Source organism: Schistocerca gregaria, chromosome 1 (genome assembly GCF_023897955.1).
Source record: "Schistocerca gregaria isolate iqSchGreg1 chromosome 1, iqSchGreg1.2, whole genome shotgun sequence".
NCBI lineage: Eukaryota > Metazoa > Arthropoda > Insecta > Orthoptera > Acrididae > Schistocerca > Schistocerca gregaria.
In genome coordinates, this window is record NC_064920.1 from 1010798197 (window position 1) to 1010816127 (window position 17931).

General features: G+C 42.9%; 1 protein-coding gene across 2 annotated transcripts in view; it reads left to right on the forward strand.

Annotated features, from left to right (window-relative positions):
- LOC126278723 (translation initiation factor IF-2-like) overlaps positions 1-17931 on the forward strand; it is a 272301-nt gene that overhangs the window by 83309 nt on the left and 171061 nt on the right. The window contains exon 1 of one of the 2 annotated variants that reach the window (XM_049979007.1): positions 5135-5378. The exons of the other annotated variant lie outside the window; for it this stretch is intronic. The gene's annotated coding sequence lies outside the window, so the exon portion shown is untranslated. Of the gene's footprint in view, positions 1-5134; positions 5379-17931 lie in introns of those variants that run through there. 2 annotated transcript variants of the gene reach the window in all.

Consider the following 17931-nt stretch of genomic DNA (forward strand, 5'->3'; position numbering starts at 1 on the left):
TAGTGGTTAGCGCACTGAACTCGCACTCGGGAGGACGACGGTTCAAACCAGCGTCCGGTCATCCAGACTTAGAATTTCCGTAATTTCCCTAAATCGCCCAAGACAAATGGCAAGATGATTCCTTTGAAAGGGCACTGTCAATTTCCCTGACACAATACGAGCGTGTGCTCTGTCTCTAATGACCTCAATGCCGACGGGACGTTAAATTCAATCTTCCTTCCTTTCACATGCTTAATTTCGCGGGCCACCTCTTCACGTGACGCGACAGCAAAGCTCTTAGCGTATGAAGTCAAAATTAAAGCGTCCCTGACGTTAATGCTTGTGTGGGATTGAGACCGATATGAATGGCTCCCATTTCTCAAAAGGCCACGACAGCAAACAATGTCTAAAACCACGCGTTTTTGACAGTACATTCATTTTACGTTCACCCCATCTTCAGATATTTACATTTATTTACGCGTCGTGGACATTATTTCTTTACTTACGACGATTTACAATAGCTGCATTAAAAACATCCGTTGGAAGATTATATAGCCCCTCGGTCTTTCTCCCACGAATTTATTTTGCGGGCCGGTTTGAAACCAAATGTGGGGCGCATCCGACTGTTGGGCCGCCGGTTGCCCAGCCCTCGTGTAGAACATGGTACCAGGCTGTCATGTTGCCTTCCATAGCTTACGTCACGGCAGTGTAGTGATACGTATGTGCTGGCCGGTTGTGTGGATCAGTGCAATAAGATGGCACGACGTGGGGACATGATCAAGTGGCAAAAAGGAGTTATTTGGTTTGGACATGTCACTGTCCACGCCGTGAATGAAGTTGTCTGATACCTCATTGTAGCAACTCGGGAAATCAAACGTGTATACAAGGAACGGAGTACCACATGCAACCATATAACACTGTAGGAACAATGGTCGTAAAAAGATCCTAGCTAACAGACACCAGAGATGAATGTCTCGCACTGACTGTGCCAATCGTTTCTGGAGCAGTTTCTACTTTCAGTGAATATAGGACAATTTTAACCAGTTTCCGAGCAAACATTGCAATGGAAATTTGATGTCGAGTACCCCCTCAAAAGCCCATTGCTCGCAGCAACACATGAAGATGCAGGTCTTCAGTAGGCCAAACAACACAAAAACTGGACAGCAGCTGTCTGGAAGCGTGTAGTGTGGTCTGGTGAGGAGCAATTTGGCCTCTTCTCTAATTAAATGAAACTGTATAGTTTCAGAGACCTTTTCAGATCTCAAATGTCTATGATGTGTACATGCAGAGTGAAGTGATATAAAAATTTACACTAAGGCTGAGAGCCTAACCCGGATCTCCTGCTCATTAGGTAGATGCGCTAACCACTACACCATCCTGTCACAATGGCCTTGCTCAGTGGCTTTTCTAATTATGCGAGACGTCGAGTGCGCCACAGTTCAATGAGGCATTTATTGAGCAATATATGTGTGTGGGAGGAGGGTAGGGGGGGGGGGGGTTAGTTCAAGCCAGAGGTGGCTCTCTTATGTTTTTGGGGTAGTTTTCGAACCATGACTTGGGGCCACTCAATCGTATAGCCATGACATCAAGCAGAATAAGCAGAATGTTTATTTCAACTTTCTCTGTGACCAAATGTTGTCCTTTCTTTTACATCTTCATGATGAGTATTATGTGCACGTTCCCATCTTCCAGAACGACAAAAGCCGTGTTTACAGGGTTGCATGCAGGCGTTCCTGGTTTGATGGTCACTCACGAAGAACCCTTTCGCACCTCGAAATGAGTGTATTACACTGTAGTCTTGATGCGTCCTGGAGGTGTCAAACTTTTTGTCCAGCATGCTTAGTTACAAATATTGTGTAGGATGTGGGACATTTATTTATCATGCAGGCGTACACTATGATGGGTTGCAACACCTTTATAGTTGGGGGCTGTATGCTGAAACTGTGATTAACTGAATTTCTGGCCAGCAATCTGAAAACTGCGTGATTTCTAATTGATAATATAGATTCAGATCTAGAATCGATAAAGCCACCCTGCTTTTGAACATGAACTTGTTTTTACGAATTATTTTTAAGGAATATGATTTTAATTAATATGAAATGCATTTGGCTGTCTGTTAATTAGATTACGTAAGACAATGATTCACAAGAACACTCAGAATGATTAACTGTTATGTAATTTAAATGAGCCCTGTTACAAAAGGCGTCTGTTGAATTTACATGAAATTTCACTAGCTGAAAACTGTTCCTAATATTCTGACAAATATGTTCCTCTAGGCCCTACGACAAATTCTTACTTTGCAACGGATAACTTGACTCTGCCGCACTGCAAATGATCACTGTGCGACATTTTGCCATCTTATTGTTATCTCTTTTAAGTTGACATTTTAACAAGTTTTTGATTCTCTTTTTTCGAATCAGTAATTATTGTTCACGCAAAAGTGCAAGACGTGACAATACTCATTTTACCGATCATATTGTTTTGAACAGAGGGGATGTGCTTTGTGAAATAGTTATCAAAGCAAAATGAAGTACTTTGAAATTCTTTTAATGACACAAAACTGAAATCCAGCTAATACAAACAGCCAACATTCTGTCTGCCGATAAGGCCTACTTCTACAAAAATTTTCTATTACGAAAATATGTTTTCTTGACTTCCTAATACAAATACAATATTATTTCTCTCATCTAAGTGGGGCGAGGGCTAATTAGAATACTGAACACATTGTCGATAGTACTTCATGATTACCAGCAAGAAGGTGTTTTTGGACACAATGAAATCCTTATACAGCAATAATTACTGAAACTGGGCTTGCAGCTAACGAACTCAAAATAAATTACCTTTGGTCCGAAGTGCTGTCTCTTTATACAACCATCTTAAAAATCATCGTTCATCTTCAGGTAGAAAACTCTTGCGGCATCTCCGCTAACCAAGCCGCTCATTCCGCCGTGGTTCAACGTCCTGTCTCCACGACTCCACAAATGCTATTGCCCAGGACTGCCACTCTACTCCATTATTACATACTGCGCTTTTCTTTATAATGCAAACTCTGGAAACCAGAGGCTATGCTCCGCTCATGTGTTCAGCATGCAGAAATGCACTATTACGACAAAAAAAAAATACAGACGAACAAAGATTACAATTTCAGAATGATTGCATGGCTTATTCAAGGGAAAGAGCATCACGTATTGAGAAAGTCATTAACGCGTTGGTTCACCTCTGGCCCTTGTGCAAACAGCTGTTCAGCTTCACATTGATTGATAGAGTTTTTGGATTTCCGCATGAGGGTATCGTACGAAATCCTGTGGAATGGGCACGCTACATCGTCAAAATCCAGAGCTGATTGGAGGACCCTGCTCGAAACGTTCTCAATTGCGAGAGATCCGATGACGTCGCTGGCCAAGGTAAGGTTTGGTAAGCACGAGGACAAGCAGGTGAAAATCTCCCCGTGTGCGGGAGGGCATGCTGAAATGTAAGCACAGGATGGCCTGCCATGAGGCGCTGTGCTGCAAGGGTGCCGCGGCCGCGTATGACAACCTAAGGGTTCTGCTATGAAAAGGAATGACACACCAGAAGATCACTCCTCGTTGTCGGACCATATGGCAGCCCACAGTCAGGTTGGTATCCTTCCGCTATCCGGGGCGTCTCTAGACGGAGCTCAGTTTGAAGTAGGACTCATCACTGAAGACAATTCTACTCTAGTCAATGAGATTCCACGCAGAAGACGTGTCTGTAAACATACTGGACATCTTTGGGGTTACCATCATGACAGTCGCTCGCCATATGCCCGACTACGACCGGTAATGGTCTGGGTTTCCATCTCTTTTCGTTGGTTGCCATCTGCGGCATCCTTACAACACAATGGTACGTCAACAATATTCTACGCCCCGTTTTGTTGCCCTTCATGGCAAATCATCTTGTGAAAGATAGTGCCCGCCCACGCATGGCAAGAGTTTCTACTGCTTGTTTTCGTGCTTCCCAAACCCTACCTTGGCCAGAAAGGTCGACGGATCTCTCGCCAGATGAGAACATTTGGAGCATAATGGGTAGGGTCCTTCAACCGTCTCGGGATTTTGACGATCTAACACGCCTATTGGACAGAATTTGGCACGATAATCCAAAATAGGACATCCAACAACTCTAACCGGATAATGCTTGCATAAAGCCCAGAGGTGCAGCAACGCATCATCAACTTGGTTAATTTGGGAAGATCTTTCTCTTGAATATATCATCGAGTTTTTCTGAACTACTAATCATATGGTTGTCTGCATATGTACATCGTTGTTGTTGTTGTTGTTGTGGTCTTCAGTCCTGAGACTGGTTTGATGCACCTCTCCATGGTACTCTATGCTGTGCAAGCTACTTGATCTCCCAGTACCTACTGCAGCCTACATCCTTCTGAATCTGCTTAGTGTATTCATCTCTTGGTCTCACTCTACGAATTTTACCCTCCACGCTGCCCTCCAATACTAAATTGGTGATCCCTTGACGCCTCAGAAAATGTCCTACCAACCGATCCCTTCTTCTAGTCAAGTTGTGCCACAAACTCCTTTTCTCCCATTCTATTCAATACCTCCTCATTAGTTATGTGATCTACCCGTCTAATGTACAGCATTCTTCTGTAGCAACATATACATCACATGTACCTATTTCTATCCCATTCGGATAATTCCTTCGTTATGTATCGTTTCTTCTTCTTTTGTCTTCAGTGTATTATAGAATGAATACTAGAAGGCATGTCAAATGGTTCAAATGGCTTTGAGTACTATGGGATTGAACTTCTGAGGTGACCAGTCCCCTATAACTTACAACTACTTAAACCTAACTGAACTAAGTACATCACAAAGATCCATGCCCGAGGCAAGATTTGAACATGCGACCGTAGCGGTCGCGCGGTTCCAGGATGTAGCTCCTAGAACCGCGCGGCCACTCCGGCCAGCAGAAGGCATGTCGCTTATGCTTATAAGAAATAGCAGCTGTCCGAGTACCTGCCCCTGAGACACCCCCGACTTACCCGTGCCGCAATCGGACGCCATAGCCGTCCTCATTACTGTGGGGAATGACGTTTTGCTGTCTGTTACAAAACTATGAGAGGAGCCCTTGTGAGCTAGTGCTCTTTGATGGGCCATTATTGTGGACCGCGGTGGTGATGCAGAGCGCGCCGTGACGTGCGTGGGGGGCGGCGGCGGCGGCAGCGGCAGCGGGTCGCGGGCGCCCTCGCGGTCCCCGTCGCCGCCGCTGGCGCTGCCTCAGCCGCAGGCAGCGCAGCCCCGTTCGTGCGCGTGCTCGCGCTCGTCCTCCGGGTCTCGCTCCAGCGCCGCCAGCAGCCTCACCTCCATCCCGCCGCCCTCCCCCGTGAGGGTCTGCCGGCCTGCGTCTGCGCGTCTGCCCACGGCGAGGTACAGCCACCTTTACGCTGCTTCCTCAACACCCTATTCGTTGCCAGACAACAAACGAACTCTGAAACTAAGAAGTCCGCTGGATAGGTCAGGAGTCCACTACACACAGCAGGCGGCTACTCGGGTAGCAGGGGTTGTGTGGCGTGGACTGGGCGTTTTTTTTTTTAGGTGAGATGGCCTCGGGCAAGTACAGAAAGGGCAACAGCGGTGCGGGGCAAAGTCAGAACAGGCGGGGATCAAGCAGCAATCGGTATTGTAATTCTAAACTGTCGAAGCTGCGTTGGTAAGGTACCGGAACTTCAAGCGCTGATAGAAAGCACCGAAGCTGAAATCGTTATAGGTACGGAAAGCTCACTGAAGCCAGAGATAAATTCTGCCGAAGTTTTTGCAAAGGCACAGACAGTGTTTGGAAAGGATATATTGTATGCAACCGGTGGTGGCGTGTTTATCGCTGTTAGTATTAGTTTATCCTGTAGTGAAATAGAAGTGGATAGTTCCTGTGAATTATTATGGGTGAAAGTTATACTCAACAACCGAGCTAGGTTAATAATTGGCTCCTCTTACCGACCTCCCGACTCAGCAGCATTAGTGGCAGAACAACTGACAGAAAATCTGGGATACATTTCACATAAATTTCCTCAGCATGTTATAGTCTTAGGTGGAGATTTCAATTTACCAGATATAGACTGGGACACTCAGATGTTTAGGACGGGTGGTAGGGACAGAGCATCAAGAGACATTATACTGAGTGCACTATCCGAAAATTACCTCGAGCAATTAAACAGAGAACCGACTCGTGGAGATAACATCTTGGATCTACTGATAACAAACAGACCCGAATTTTTCGACTCTGTGAGCGCAGAACAGGGAATCAGTGATCATAAGGCCGTTGCAGCATCCCTGAATATGGAAGTAAATAAGAATATAAAAAAAGGAGGAAGGTTTATCTGTTTACCAAGAGTAATAGGAGGCAGATTTCAGACTACCTAACAGATCAAAACGAAAATATCTGTTCCGGCACTGACAAATTTGAGTGTTTATGGAAAAGGTTCAAGGCAGTCGTAAAATCCGCTTTAGACAGGTGCCGAGCAAAACTGTGAGGGACGGAAAAAACCCACCGTGGTTTAACAATAGAGTTAGGAAACTACAGCGAAAGCAAAGAGAACTTCACTGCAAATTTAAACGCAGCCAAAACCTCTTAGAAAAAAAGAAGCTAAACGATGTCAAACTTAGCGTAAGGAGGGCTATGCGTGAAGTGTTCAGTGAATTCGAAAGTAAAATTCTATGTACCGACTTGACAGGAAGTCCTAGGAAGTTCTGGCCTTACGTTAAATCAGTAAATGGATCGAAAGAGCATATCCAGTCACTCTGGGATGATAATGGCATTGAAACACAGGATGACATGCGTGAAGCTGAAATACTAAACACCTTATTCCAAAGCTGTTTCACAGAGGAAGACCGCACTGCAGTTCCTTCTCTAAATCATCGCACAAACGAAAAAATGGCTGACATCGAAATAAGTGTCATAGGAATAGAAAGGCAACTGAAATTACTCAACAGAGGAAATTCCACTGGACCTGATGGGATACCAATTCGATTCCACACAGAGTACACGAAATAACTTGCCCCTTCTAACAGCCGTGTACCGCAAGTCTATAGAGGAACGGAAGGTTCCAAATGATTGGAAAAGAGCACAGGTAGTCCCAGTTTTCAAGAAAGGTCGTCGAGCAGATGCGCAAAACTATAGGCCTATATCTCTGACATCGATCTGTTGTAGAATTTTAGAACATGTTTTTTGCTCTCATATCATGTCATTTCTGGAAGCCCAGAATCTACTCTGTAGGAAACAACATGGATTCCGGAAACAACGATCGTGTGAGACGCAACTCGATTCATTTGTTCAGGAGACCCAGAAAATATTAGATACAGTCTCCCAGGTAGACGCCATTTTCCTCGACTTCCGGGAGGTGTTCGATACAGTTCCGCACTGTCGCCAGATAAACAAAGTAAGCAGATCAGCTGTGTGGCTGGATTGAAGAGTTTTTAGCAAACAGAACACAGCATGTTGTTCTCAATGGAGAGACGTCTACAGACGTTAAAGTAACCTCTGGCGTGCCACAGGGGAGTGTATGGGACCATTGCTTTTCACAATATATATAAATGACCTAGTAGATAGTGTCGGAAGTTCCATGCGAGTTTTCGCGGATGATGCTGTAGTATATAGAGAAGTTGCATCATTAGAAAATTGTAGCGAAATGCAGGAAGATCTGCAGCGGATAGGCACTTGGTGCAGGGAGTGCCAACTGACTCTTAACATAGACAAATGTAATGTATTGCGAATACATAGAAAGAAGGATCCTTTATTGTATGATTAAATGATAGCGGAACAAACACTGGTAGCAGTTACTTCTGTAAAATATCTGTGAGTATGCGTACGGAACGATTTGAAGTGGAATGATGATTAATTGTTGGTAAGGAGGGTGCCAGGTTGAGATTCATTGGGAAAGTCCTTAGAAAATGTAGTCTATCAACAGAGGAGGTGGCTTACAAAACACTCGTTCGACCTATACTTGAGTATTGCTCATCAGTGTGGGATCCGTACCAGGTCGGGTTGACAGAGGAGATAGAGAAGATCCAAAGAAGAGTGGCGCGTTTCCTCACAAGGTTATTTAGTAAGCGTGATAGCGTTACGGAAATGTTTAGCAAACTCAAGTGCCAGACTCTGCAAGAGAGGCGCTCTGCATCGCGGTGTTGCTTGCTGTCCAGGTTTCTAGAGGGTGCGTTTCTGGATGAGGTATTGAATATACTGCTTCCCCCTACTTATACCTCCCGAGGAGACCACGAATGTAAAATTAGAGAGATTCAAGCGCGCACGGAGTCTTTCCGATAGTCGTTCTTCCCGCGAACCATACGTGACTGGAACAGGAAAGGAAGGTAATGTAGTGGCACGTAAAGTGCCCTCCACCACACACCGTTGGGTGGCTTGCGGTGTATAAATGTAGATGTAGATGTAGAAAGTTGCCGTGAACCCGAAAGTTGATTTGTACATCAAAGTGTTGTAACAGTCAAGGCCCTACGAGAGGTGCTATATCGTTGCTTTCTCCTGAGCTTCCAATTTACTTATCTAGAAGGGACTTACAGTTCATTGTGTATTCCGAACCACAGTGCACCCGGCATTTTTCACATTAACGAACATATGTATCGAATACATATTTTAATCATCATCTCTTTTTATTTTGAACCCAAATACCTACCGGATTCGGCCTTGGACCATCTTCACGGATGAGGGTTAAAATGGTGTAAGCCACCATTTTACATTAGTCTTACTTAAAATGTATAGTGCATGCCATGAACATAAATATAAGACCTAGGACTTAAAAAGCAAATATAAGAATATTCAATATACACAGAGCAGTACTTAATTGTAGAAATGACCAGTTTCTTCTTATCATATCTGTCCTATAACTACGTTCCTTCTTTTCTCATAATCTTCGGTTTCCATTCTTGACGTAATACTATAATTTAAAATTGTGTGTACACATATAATATGAGCTGAATGAGCTTATGACAAAAATCTTATACATGCAGGTTGACCAACTGCCTCTATCGATGTCGTTTTCTGAGACCGGCACTACATCTGAATCAGGAATGGTATCCAGACAGACAGAGACACATAATCGATGTAAGTTCCCCCTCAGTCTGTGGGCGACTGTTAGTAAACGGAATGACACTGTAAAACATACAAGTGGTGATTGGCCATGAGACACGTTACGTCTACCGTCTTTATCCAACTGTCTCCAAACTTTCTTTATGAAATTAGCTGTGTAGTCGTACAACTTTTGGATATCTCTGTAAGTTTATTTCATAATACTTCTTAGTTAGATATCTAGCGCGCAGGTAGGCTAGAAAACTTAAAAAGGAAACTGGATAGGCTGAAGCTACTCATAGTGGGAATTAATGAAGCTCGGCGGCAGGAGGAACAGACTTCTAGTCAGGTGAATACAGGGCTATAAATGGAAAATCAAATAGGAATAATGCAGGGGTAGGTTTAATGATGAATAGAAAATAGGAACTCGGATAAGCTATTACGAACCACACAGTGAACACATTATTGTAGCCAAGATAGAGACAAAGTCCACATGAACCGCAATAGTAAAAGTTTATGTGCCAACTAGCTGCGTAGACTATGAAGAGATTGAAGAAATGTATGATGAGATAGAAGAAGTTACTCAGATATTTAAGGGAGACGAAAATTTAATAGTCGTTGGGGACTGAAAGTCGACAGTAGGAAAAGGAAGAGAAGGACAAATTTTAGGTGAATATGGACCGGAGGAAAGGGATGAAAGAGGAAGCCGCCAGGTAGAATTTTGCATAGAGCACAAGTTAATCATCGCTAACAGTTGTTTAGGGATCATGAAAGAAGGTGTACGTGGAACAGACCTGGAGACACCGGAATGTTTCAGATTGATTAGATAATGTTAAGACAGAGATTTCGGAACCATATTTCAAATTATAAGACATTTCCAGGGTCAGATGTGGACTCTGACCACAATTTATTGGTTATGAACTGTAAATTAAAACAGAAGAAATTGGAAAAGGTAGGAAATTAAGGAGATGAGACCTGGATAAGTTGAAAGAGTAACAGGTTGTTGAGAGTTTCAGAGGGAACATTAAGCAGCAGTTGACTAGAACAGGGGAAAGGAATACATTACAAGACGAATGGGTAGCTTTGAGAGACGAAATAGTGAAGGCATTAGAGGATATCATCATCATCATCATCATTTAAGACTGATTATGCCTTTCGCGTTCAGTCTGGAGCATAGCCCCCTTATAAAATTCCTCTATGTTCCCCTATTCAGTGCTAACATTGGTGCCTCTTCTGATGTTAAACCTATCATTTCAAAATCATTCTTAACCGAATCCAGGCACCTTCTCCTTGGTCTGCCCCGTCTCCTCCTACCCTCTACTGCTGAACCCATGAGTCTCTTGGGTAACCTTGCTTCTCCCGTGCGTGTAACATGACCCCACCATCTAAGCCTGTTCGCCCTGACTGCTACATCTATAGAGTTCATTCCCAGTTTTTCTTTGATTTCCTCATTTTGGACACCCTCCTGCCATTGTTCCCATCTACTAGTACCTGCAATCATCCTACCTACTTTCATATCCGTAACCTTAACCTTGATGATAAAGTAACCTGAATCCACCCAGATTTCGCTCCCATACTACAAAGTTGGTCGAAAGATTGAACGGTGTACAGATAACTTAGTCTTGGTACTGACTTCCTTCTTGCAGAAGAGAGTAGATCGTAGCTGAGCGCTCACTGCATTAGCTTTGCTACACCTTGCTTCCAGTTCTTTCACTATGTTGCCATCCTGTGAGAATATGCATCCTAAGTACTTGAAAACGTCCACCTGTTCTAACTTTGTTTCTCCTGTTTGGCACTCAATCCGTTTATATCTCTTTCCCACTGACATTTCTTTCGTTTTGGAGATGCTAATCTTCATACCATAGTCCGTACATCTCTGATCTAGCTCTGAAATATTACTTTGCAAACTTTCAATCGAATCTGCCATCACAACTAAGCCATCCGCATATGCAAGACTGCTTATTTTGTGTTCACATATCTTGATCTCACCCAGCCAGTCTATTGTATGATCCATAAATAATATGAACAACATTGGAGTCAGGATGCAACCTTGTCTTACCCCTGAAACTACTCTGAACCATGAACTCAATTTACCGTCAACTCTAACTGCTGCCTGACTATCCATGTAAAGACCTTTAATTGCTTGCAAAAGTTTGCCTCCTATTCCATAATCTCGTAGAACAGACAATAACTTCCTCCTAGGAACCCGGTCATATGCCTTTTCTAGATCTATAAAGCATAGATACAATTCCCTGTTCCACTCATAACACTTCTCCATTATTTGCCGTAAGCTAAAGATCTGGTCCTGAGAACCTCTAAGAGGCCTAAACCCACAATTATTTTCATCCAATTGGTCCTCAACTAATACTCGCACTTTCCTTTCAACAATACCTGAGAAGATTTTACCCACAACGCTGATTAAAGAAATACCTCTGTAGTTGTTACAGTCTTTTCTGTTTCCATGTTGAAAGATTGGTGTGATTACTGCTTTTGTCCAGTCTGATGGAACATGTCCCGACTCCCAGGCCATTTCAATTATCCTGTGTAGCCATTTAAGACCTGCCATTCCACTGTATTTGATGAGTTCCGACTTAATTTCATCCACCCCAGATGCTTTATTGCACTGCAATCTATTGACCATTTTCTCCACTTCCTCAAATGTGATCCTATTCCCATCATCATTCCTATCCCATTTTACCTCGAAATCTGAAACATTACTGATCGTATTTTCACCAACATTGAGCAACTCTTCAAAATATTCCCTCCATCTGCCCAAGGCATCCACAGGATTCACCAGCAGTTTTCCTGACCTGTCCAAAATACTTGTCATTTCCTTCTTACCTCCCTTTCGAAGACTGCTAATTACACTCCAGAATGATTTTCCAGCAGCTTGATCCATAGTCTCCAACCTGTTTCCAAAGCCTTCCCAAGATTTCTTCTTGGATGCTGCAATTATCTGTTTGGCTTTGTTTCTTTCTTCAACATAACTTTCTCTGTCTACTTGAGTTCTAGTATGTAGCCATTTTTGATACGCCTTCTTTTTCCTTTTACAGGCTTCCTTGTCTGTGTCATTCCACCATGTTGTTTGCTTCATCCTACTTTTACACACTACTGTTCCAAGACATTCTTTAGCCACTTCTAGTACTGTGTCCCTGTACCTTGTCCATTCTTTTTCCAATGACTGTAATTGACTACATTCAACTAACTGGCACCTTTCTGAGATCGCTGTCATGTACTTGTGCATGATTTCCTTATCCTGAAGTTTCTCCACTCTTATCCTCCTACATATGGACCTGACCTCCTGCACTTTCCGTCTCACAGTCCCAATTTCACTGCAGATTAAATAATGATCAGTGTCATCAAAGAATCCCCTGAATACACGTGTGTCCCTCACAGCCTTCCTGAATTCCTGATCTGTTATTATGTAGTCAATGACAGATCTGGTTCCCCTGCCTTCCCAAGTATACCGGTGATTGTTCTTATGTTTAAAAAAGGAGTTTGTGATTACTAAGCCCATACTGGCACAGAAATCCCGGAGTTGTTTCCCGTTCCTGTTGACCTCCATATCCTCTCCAAATTTACCCATAACCTTTTCATACTCTTCTGTTCGATTTCCAATCCTGGCATTAAAATCACCCATGAGCAGAACACTGTCCTTGTCCTTTACTCTAACAACTACATAACTGAGTGCCTCATAAAAACTATCCATCTTATCTTGATCTGTCCCTTCACAATGCGAATATATTGACACAATCCTAATTTTCTCACTAGACACTGTCAAATCCACATCAGTCGTTCGTTTACATACCTTATTGCAACTACGCTGGGTTCCATTTCTTTCCTGATGTAAAGCCCTACACCCCATTGTGCTATTCCTGCTTTGACACCTGACAGGTAGACCTTGTATTCTCCCACTTCCTCTTCTTTCTCACCCCTTACCCGAATGTCACTAACAGCTAAAACGTCCAGTCCCATCTTACTTGCAGCCTCTGCCAGCTCTACCTTCTTCCCTGAGTAGCCCCCATTGATATTAATAGCTCCCCATCTCATTACCATTTGTTTGCCAAGTCGTATCCTAGGAGTCCCTGGTTTGTCAGTTAGAGGTGGGACTCCGTCACCTCCAAAGGTCCGAGGCATAGAGGCAAGAGATGATAAAATAGGTAAAAAGAAAACACCTAATAGAAATCCTTGGATAACATAGGAGATATTGAATTTAATTGTTGAAAGAAGAAAATATAGAAATGCAGCAAATGAAGCAGGCGAAAAGAAATACAATGTCTAAAAATGAGATTGACAGGAAGTGCAAAATAGTTAAGCAGGAATGGCTAGGGGACGAATGTAAGGATTTAGAAGCATATTTCACTAGGGGAAAGCTAGATGCCGCCTACAGAAAAATTAAGATCTTTGGAGAAAAGAGAATTGGCTTTGTGGATCTCAAGAGCTCAGATGGAAAACCAGTATCAAGCAGAGACGGGAAATCTGAAACGTGGAAGGAGTATATAGAGGGTCTCCACAAGGAAGATGAAGCTGAAAGAAATACTATAGAAAAGGAAGACGACGTAGACGCAGATGAGAAGAGAAACACGATACAATGAGAAGAATTTGACAGAGCACTGAAAGACCTAGATCGAAACAAGACCCCCGGAGTAGACGACATTCCGCAAGAACTAGAGATAGGACCCATTATACACTGCCTGGAAAAAAGTACACCCTTTAAGAAGTTTCCAAATCACTCAAGATTCATTGTTGCAACCGTGTATACGAATACATGAAAAGATTATATTTACACATCAATAGTAACAGCGGTTCTGAGCACCACGTGTCGACCCATGCTGAAACGCCCTTATTGGTTCAAAGGGCTCTGAGCACTATGGGACTTAACTTCTGAGATCATCAGTCCCCTAGACTTAGAACTACTTGAACCCAACTAACCTAAGGACATCACACACATCCATGCCCGAGGCAGGATTCTAACCTGCGACCGTAGCGGTCGCATGGTTCCAGACTGAACCGCTCGGCCATCCCGGCCGGCAAACGCCCTTATTATTACGCGGTGTAGCCTTCACAGGCGGCAGTGGAGGCGCTGACTCTAACATACAGTCCATCGTACAGATGACGAATACTGTCTTGGGATACGTCATTCCACACCTGCTCGATCGGTTCACGTAGTTCTGTAAGAGTTGTTGGCTGACGAATCGCACGAGTAACTTCTCGTCCCATCGTATCCCACATGTGGTCGATTACAGGCAAGTTCGGGGATCGTGCTGGCCCGGGAAGTTGTTGCTCGTTTTGCAGACCACATTGAGTTTCACGGGTGGTGTGTTTGGGCGAGCATTATCCTGTTAGAACAAAACATCACCTTCCTGTTGCAAGGACGGCAAAAGAACAGGTCTAACAACATTTGGCACGTACTGAGCGCTGGTTAGCTTACCCTCCAAAAGCACCACATGCGAACAACAGTTGTTGCTTATATCAACTCAGACCGTAAGACCTGGGTGGAGCCATTTTGTCTTGGACGAATACGCTCTAGGAGACAGCACTCAACCAGGTGTATGTCGTATGCCCAAACGACGATCACTTGCGTGCAAGCCGAATCCGCTTTCATCACTGAAGGCTACTCCGCGCCATTCCTTCTTCCAAGTGATCCTCTGATGGTCTGGTGGCATCAGTCGAGCAGTGTCCGTCGATGCTGTGGCGTGAGTGGAAGACTTTCCAGAGGTGTGCAAGTCTGTAATCCCATTACTGACAACCAATACGCAACAGTTGGTGTTGACATGTCTGGCCTCACAACCCTTTTTATCTGCCCTGTGGTAGTTGTACGATATGCCACTCACTGCTGCTCATACACTATGACAATCCTGGCGGGCGTCTGTGCTGCGTGGACGTCCAGAAACTCGTCTACTGGTGTGAGAATGTTTACGTGGCCACTGATACCGGCATCATTCCACAAGTGACGCAGCACGTCCAACTTGTGTAGCAGTCCTCCGCCGTTCGGATGGCCACTATTTGACCGCTTTCAAACTCTCTCAGTTGGCTGTATGAAGCACGGTGGCATCTCCGCGGCGTGATTGTCCGCTTGCTACAAACGTTTGCAGCACACTGAGCCTTCTGGCTGTGAGCATTCCTCATTAAACGGTAGATAAAGATGGTGTTTTGGTAGCTATGCCACTAAGCTATTTGTTGGTGGACTATGTTGAGACAGTTATCAGTACATCTACTACCCCAGGTGGCAAATATCGTCATCCGATCAAAATCGACCCTTTCCAGATGTACTAATTTTTTTCCGACAGTGAATAGAAGAAAGGAAATTAGAATGGTTAGAGCATGTCAAAAGAATAGATGAAGGCTAATAACTAAAGAGGGCACTTTCAAGGCAGCCTCCTGAAAGAAGAAGAACAGAAACACTACGAGAAGAATGCCGAAGGGATACCCAAGAAGCGACGGAGAGAAGAGGAGCAGAAGGGAATGAGAAGCAATGGTGAGATCGAGGCGTTTGGTGACAGAAGTGCAGCATGCGACCACAGCTGTAGGACTTCCGCAACTGGAAGAGAAACCATGCTATTCCAAATTTCATCCTATTTACAATTTGTTTAAATACAGGCACTATGTGTGCCAAATACCGTGGTTGAGCCAAAATATTATTGTCAACAACATTTACTTCTTGGTGTAATGAAAGGCGTCCATCAGCATACGTCTTCAGTTTCCTCGTAACCACTCCTAATATCTTTCTCTAATTGCTTGCAGCCATTTTTGAGGGTCGTTGTACAAGTCCATACCCAGTATTTTATGCGCCTCATTCTCCTGAAATCCACTATAATTGGTTAATTTTATGCCCTTTCCTAACATAAGATTACTGGTCCCGTGAATATTAAGTTTAGCACATGATACATCGCTGAAATTTTCAACTATTTTTATAACTTTCTTCAGATTTTCTTCGTCCTTTACTGCTACTTTGACATCATCTGAATAAGCTTTACATGTAAAATCTATACCAAAGTCATTTAATGGTGAAACCTGGTTTTCTACTGCTAACGCGGACATCATCCAAGTATAGCTACATTCTTGTTTTACTAATGGATTTATTTTTATTAAATCCGTCATTTGACGATTTATCGAAATTCTCGAGTTTGGCGGACCGTACATTCTTTTAATAACGTTTATGAATTCGTGACTATACCCCTTACTGTCATAAAGCTGTGAAGCTACTTTTTACTTATTCTGTCAAACGGTATCAGGAAGTTAACTGATAATATGGCTGCACTCGCTTAAATTGTGTACGTTGCCCGTATCAAGATTTTATAATCAGTTGCTGCGTGAAGTATAGGTTTGCTGGGAACAGTGCTTGTCCAGTTGTCTGATTTGATTTTTTTCGTCACGTGATTCAATTTAATCTTCAGTGCTCCACATAACATTTCATTATAAGAATTCAAAAGGGAGATGGGTTCGAACTGAGATAAATGTTTGTCGTCGTCGTATTGGAATTAGCTCAACTTTAGTCCTTCTTTAAAATATCACAGCTTGTCATGGTTTGTCCAGATAAGTTCATGACATGGGTGATATGCCGTGTTATCGTCTCCCAAAATTTCGTATAAAATTCGACGGGTATTTCATCTCAGCACTTAGACTCCCCTCCGTATTCTCGTCTTATTGATTGAAGATTCTCTTCCTCCGTGGAGGGGCTGCTTAGCGACCGCTTATGATTAGCTGCGTCGAGTTTGCTTGTTGAACGTCTCGAAAGATCAAAAGCGTCCTTACTATCTGTAATATGATCTGCATGTACTTCTTTTGCGCTCTGTTACTAACTTTCCTTCCTCAGTTTGTATTTATTTTACTATCTGTTGATACCTCCTTTTTGTGTCCTAATAGATGGTGAAAGGGTATTTGTTCTCACTCATCTTCGTTTATTACTTTGGTTGTTAACACTATGCAGCTGTTGCGATTTCTTACTTGAAAGTTTAGTCTTAACTTTATTAATACTTTGTCTCTCACATTATTAGTCTATATATCAGATATATAATTCATGGAGAAGTGAATAGTAGAAATTAAGCTGTCTTTTTGTTCCCTTCTTTTGTAGCTTGAAAAGCGTATTAAAAACTTCCTAATCCTCGGGTTTGCCAGTTTTACCCACCAGATCAGTGGATTATGATACTTCGACACTTTTTTGTACAAGTCCGCCTTATGTAGTTAAATTATGTTCTAATTCTCTGATCAATAGTATACTGACATTTAGCTTCCACGTCCGTCTTGTGGATTTGATCTGCTGTAATAGCAGCTTGATGTGAGAGTCTGCCATTTGACAGCAGTGCTCAGAGAAGGCGAGAGTAGCAACGATATGGTGCTAATTCGAACTTTGTGTTCGATTTTGGGGGGTCTGTTTCACTGTTTATGGTTTTATAAAAGGTTGTTAATATTAAAAAATTTGATATATTTTAGATATAAGCTCCCAAAGAAGTGTTTACTTTTCGGGGTCTAAGGTAGAAGTTAATAGGTTGAATCGTTTTTATTTTATGCCGCACGCAGATTGTAAAAATCCTTTCTCGAGAAAAACCTGTTTTAAGTTTAGGGAAAACTTTAATTTGTATTATTAGCTCAATTTACACGAACTAGATATTGTTATATTTCTGATGTTGCCGAACACGAATCTGAAGTTACATTTTTAAAATTAAAACTAGCTAATCCAATACGGCTGATACAAAATTATGTCCACCAATTTTCATCAAAATTTAATCCAAAAAGTGTTTTCGTTACTTATGTTTAGTCTGCGATTCCAGGACCATTTTCTGCCCTTCCTCCAACTTGAATTGTTCGTGGAGAGCAATTCCCTCGTTCTTCTTGGCTATAAAAGCCGTTCTGGCTGAGCTGGATATGCTACGTACCGCATCCTGCTCACATCGTTCGTCAGCTTTT